Raw genomic sequence first — 6,014 nt, forward strand, 5'->3', positions numbered from 1 at the left:
AGATGCTGGGACAGCTGTAAGAAGTTAAATTTCTTCAAACCTTAGTTTCCTCATATTTTCAATGAAATTAATAATCTTTGCCCTGAGGTGACGTGTGGGTTGGCTAACACAGCTCTTTGCACATGGTAGGCATGTGGTGTCAGCATGTTAGGTAGCTCTGCGATCCATTAGCTCTGACTTCCCTAAAACCCTGAGATAGGTCACAGACATCTTTGAGGTAAGCTGAGCATGGGACAAATACAGTTGTGTTCTGTTGAAGCCCAGTCCCCAGAGACTTTGTCACCTGGCTTTCACCTGTCCATCTAAGATGACCTCGGCAGGTAGGATAGGTAATCTTCTTGCCTGCTTGACTGGATTTGACATCTTTGAGGGTATTTCCAGTAAGGTTTAAATGAGGTGGGAAGACATACCCTAAAGACAAAATGGGAACCCAGACTGAAGAAAAGGGTGGAAGGGGTGTAAAGGGTTGATGAGCAAGCAGCGCCATTCGTGTCTCTCCGCTTCCTGATTGCGGATGAAATTGGCGCAGGCACCGTTCATCCCTTCTGCCATGTCTTCTCTACCATGGACTGTATCCCTTCCAACTAGAAGATAAAAATAGCACACGGCTTCCTCAAGTTCTTTATTGATTATATGTTGTCACAGCACCAGAATTTGCTCTCTGTCTCACCATTCCCCCAACCACCGTGTAAGCACATGGTGAGCACCTGATAATAGAACGGAATGACGTGGACATGTGGGAAGCCCTGGGGAAATCCAAGGCAATTTCTATAGACAAGACAGGAACACGTGTGGCATGTACACAGGCCCTTGGTCAAACGCCTGCCGATGTTAGTGCACGCACCAAAGCCTAAGTTGTGACCATGTTAGTGAATCACTCTGGCATTTGACGTTTATGCTATTGCTTTTTTAAATCCTGGGTTTTCGTTACATGTAATCTTATCATTCCATGTGCTGACCTCCAAGTCCTGGTGATGTGTACAAGACTGTCCCCCCTGCAACTACCACCTATCTGTTTTCTTCCTCCTCATGAGGGGTTTCCCACTGAAGTATTCTAACCGTGATCGCAAAAAAATAAAGATGTGACCCCATGACATGAAACTTACAGATTAGGTAGGGAAGTATAAGAGATGATAGATCTGAGAGAGGGGATATATTTTTTTTTAGCACTGTTTCAGCCAGAATATACTGCACTGCCTTTAACAGTTGGTTTGGTTTGGTTTTGGGGGTTGGTGGGGCAGGGAAGTATCCAGGGTCCCATGTAGCCCAACTCAGCCTTGAACTCATTGCTTAGCTGAGGATGACCTTGAATGGCTGATCCTCAAGTCTTCCATCTCCCGAGAGTTCAGATTAAAGGCATGAGATGAGTGTTGGAAAATTTTGGAAAGACCGAAGCAGAGGAATAAAACATTGAGTGGAAGGCCACAGCGACATGTGACCCAGAGTGCCAAGAACAAAAGGCAGCTTCATCTTCTATGTCTTCAGATATGGAAACCCTGATACTAAATTACATTCTATGGATTTTGAGTCTAGCGGGGCAAGGGAATAAGGAGAAAGAGATGGAGAGCAGAACTCCTGCAAATGATTGAGGTGTTGGTGACATGCTGCCCCCGAGAGACTGCCTGAAAGGAAGAAGGAACTTTCACATTGATGGAGTCTCCAGGTATTCGGTTAGCTAGAAGAAACCATATGACAGGAACCACAAGGACAAAGCAGACATCTGGATCCCCATCACTTAGAGAGTTTAATGTGAGGTGGTGACCTTGCTGAGGAAGTGACTATGGGAGGGAAACTTGAATGAGGTGAAGAAGGAGGATATAAGACTGAACTTGAGCCAGGCCATACAAAAGCCTCCATTTTTATTTATTGACTTTCCTGTATATCTTGACAGGGGGGAAAATGAAAACTTTTCTACCACTGAAGAGAGAATAAAGTGACTTTCTATGTTCACAGTCCACTGAGACAAATTTGTATTTTCTTGGCTACTTTATTATGCTACAAGTGATTGTGATTTTTATTTTTATTTATGTAGATGAGAGCATGAAAATCCTGTCCCAAGAACTACTGTGATATTATAGTTTCAGCCATTATAAATTTTTTTATTACCCAAAGTAGGTGTCTCTAAATGATAGCCAACAAACACATGTGGCTAAATAAGTATTTGCAATATGCTAAATAACTGAAATGGATGTATTAAATATATAGCATATGGCATTTTGAAGATTCAGGATAAAAAGGAAGGTATCCCATTCTCTGAATTCTATTGACTCCTTATCAAAAGTCCTATTTTAAAATATATTAGGCTGTTGAGGGACATCTGGGTTCTTTCCAGATTCTGGCTATTATAAATAAGGCTGCTATGAACATAGTGGAACATGTGTCCTTATTACATGTTGGAATATCTTCTGGGTATATGCCAAGGAGTGGCATAACTGGGACCTCTGATAGTACTATGTCCAATTTGCCGAGGAACTGTCAAACTTATTTCTAGAGTGGTTGTAGCAGCTTGCAATCCCACCAGCAGTGGAGGAGTGTTCCTCTTTCTCCACATCCTCACCAGCATTTGCTGTCGCCTGAGGTTTTGATCTTAGCCATTCTGCTAGGTGTGAGGTGAAATCTCAGGGTTGTTTTGGATGACTAAGGATGTTGAACATTTCTTTAGGTGCTTCTCAGCCATTCAATATTACTCAGTGGAAAATTCTTTGTTTAGCTCTGTACCCCATTTTTATTAGGGTTATTTGGCTCTCTAGAGTCTAACTTTTTGAGTTCTTTGTATATATTGGATATTAGCCCTCTGTCTGATATAGGGTTGGTAAAGATCTTTTCCCATTTCTTGGTTGCAGTTTTGTCCTATTGACAGTGTCCTTTGCCTTACAGAAACTTTGTAATTTTATGAGGTCCCATTCATCAATTCTTGATCTTAGAGCATAAGCTACTAGTGTTCTGTTCAGGAAAATTTCCCCTGTGCCCATGTGCTTGAGGCTCTTCCCCAGTTTCTTTTCTATTGGTTTCAGTGTGTTTGGTTGTATGTGGAGGTCCTTGATCCTCTTGGACTTGAGCTTTGTACAAGTAGATAAGAATGCATAGATTTGCACTCTTCTGCATGCTGACCACCAGTTGAACCAGCACCATTTGTTGAAAAGGCTATCTTTTTTCCACTGGATGGTTTTAGCTCCTTTGTCAAAGACAAGTGACCATAGGTGTGTGGGTTCATTTCTGGGTCTTCAATTCTATTTCATTGATCTACCTGCCTGTCACTTTACCAATACCATGCAGCTTTTATCACTAATGCTCTGCAGTACTGCTTGAGGTTCGGGACACTGATTCCTCCAAAAGTTCTTTTATTGTTGAGAATAGTTTTAGCTATCCTGGATTTTTTGCTCTTTCAGATGAATTTGAGAATCGCTCTTTCTAACTCTATAAGGAATTGAGTTGGGATTTTGATGGGGATTGCATTGAATCTGTAGATTGCTTTTGGCAAGATGGCCATTTTTATTAATCCTTCCAATCCATAAGCATGGGAGATCTTCCCATCTTCTGAGGTCTTCTTCAATTTCTTTCTTCAGAGACTTGAAGTTCTTGTCATACAGATCTTTCACTTGTTTGGTTAGAGTCACCCCAAGATACTTTATATTGTTTGTTACTATTGTGAAGAGTGTCATTTCCCTAATTTCTTTCTCAGTCTGTTTATCCTTTGAGTATAGGAAGGCTACTGATTTGTTTGAGTTAATGGTACATTTATACAATGGAATACTACTCAGCTATTAAAAACAAGGAATTCATGAAATTATTAGGCAAATGGATGGAACTAGAAAATATCATCCTGAGTGAGGTAACCCAATCACAAAAGAATGCACATGGTGTACACTCACTGATTCCAGAAGCTTGGAATACCCTAGATACAATTCACAGACCAAATGAAGCTCAAGAAGGAAGGCCCTCAATGGAGGAGCTAGAGAAAGCTCAAGGGGTTTGCAGCACCATAGGAGGGACAACAATATGAACCATCCAGTATCCCCAGAGCTCCCAGGACCTAAACCACCAACCAAAAAGTAAACATGGAGGGACCCATGGCTCCAGCTGCATATGTAGCAGAGGATGGCCTGGTTGGATATCAAAGGAAGGAGAAGCCCTTGGTCCTGAGAAGGCTAGATGCCCCAGTATAGGGGAATGCTAGGACAAGGAAGTAGGAGTGGGTAGATTAGTGAGCAGGTGGAGAGGGGATGGGTTAGGGGGTTTTCAGTGGGGGGACGGAGCCAGGAAAGGGGCCAACATTTAAATATATTTTGTAAGTAAATAATATATCTAATAAAAAAGTTTGACTGAAAAATTATTATAAAAATAAATTTCACCCACTTTTACTTAAAAACAATACAACTTCTAGAAACTTCTATCCTTCACCCGTGGCTTTACACTGCATTACATTTTTCTTGGAGAATCTGGGAGAATACGTGTGCTTTAATAGATATTTGTGGATGAAATGGTTTCAACACATAGTATCATAGTATTTCTTTTCTTTTTATTTTTGCCTTATGCTCTCTCTCTTTCTCTTTCTCTCTTTCTCTCCCCCCCAAATGTTCTGCTAAAATGTAATGTGCAATTACAATCACAGTTTCAGCAGCAATCTGGTGACTGGTTATTCCAGGGCCACTCCCAGAGGCCATTTAACTCTGACAGTTCCTGTCCAAGTGACCTAAGCAGGTCTTCATCTGTCTGACTCTGTTTTCTCACCTGTGTTATTAGTTAGAAGAATATGCAGAGGCGACATAGGAACATTTGACAAACAACTTTGTACTGTGCAAAATAATAGATTTTAATTAGGATATATCATGTATCTGAGGTGTAACTTTAAAATACATGAAGGTCTGTGGTGTTGACTGATTCTTCAGAAAGAAAAAAAGAAAAAAATTGAGGAGGGTTTATATGAAAACAATTTATGGGGACTTGTCCAAAAGAGAAAAAAGTCAGTAAGGGAGTGAAACTGAGATCAACTAAGGTTGTCACAGCACAGCCCACACCCTCCTGATGAACCCTGCATGATTTTAAATAGTAGTGGTGAGTACATTGTGCCCCATGCCTCCAGTGGCCCCTGTTAGGGACCAGAGAGTGTTTATACCCTCAGACACATTGGCTGTTGATGGAGTCTTGCTCCCTAAAATGAAATGCATGCATCCCAGATACTTCTGTTGTTTGACACATAGGCAGAGCCTTCCCACCTAGCCCAGGGGCAGCGATTAACAATGACAGGTGCTGAGTTTTGGGCACAAGTGGAGACACCTTATGCACAAACAAGACAAAGGGATGTAGGGGAGAGGAAGCCAGGCACAGCACATGCCAAGGGCCCACTGTCTCACAAATGACTGCATTGCTAGTGCAGTACACTGCCAAACACTGTATTAGATTTGAGCTACACCACCACCCTGCATAGCTGCAGGATTCTGCCTTCTCTTTGAAGTGCTTCTATATTGAGCTCATGTACAAGGAGAGCCTGGTAAGGGTTTTCTTAGGTCACGAGCAAGCCATAAAAAAGCAAATTTTCAAGGGCAAGAGGTTAAATCAAGGAAAGAGGTTCACTGGTTTTACAACCACAAGTAGTTTCTATTTTTCAATAAGCCATCCCCCTTGGAAGACATGGCTGAATGGGCAAAGAGCTCTCTTGGGGCAAGCCATGCCTTTACAGTTTGATTTTCTTTGGAGTCAAAGGGGAGAAAGCAAGCTATGGTTTAAAACTCTCCTTTTCATCATGATTCTGAAAACGCCTTTCAGTACTCCTGTGATTTAGAGTGTGATTTATAAAACATGGTCTAAAGATTTACTTACTTCGAGATCTTACATCTTGTTTTCACGATCTGCTGTAGCTCGATAGAAATTTACAGTCCTCTTGGCTGGGTTGATATAGCCAGTGGCTTTTTCTCTTCACCCACCATGCTTTCTTACCATCCGCCCCATTCTTGTGATTACACAGCTAGTCCTAGAGATGTTGAAGGCCAACAAGGACTATCATTGTGCAGCCT

The sequence above is a fragment of the Apodemus sylvaticus genome, chromosome 2 (genome assembly GCF_947179515.1).
Source record: "Apodemus sylvaticus chromosome 2, mApoSyl1.1, whole genome shotgun sequence".
NCBI classification, from domain to species: Eukaryota; Metazoa; Chordata; class Mammalia; order Rodentia; family Muridae; genus Apodemus; species Apodemus sylvaticus.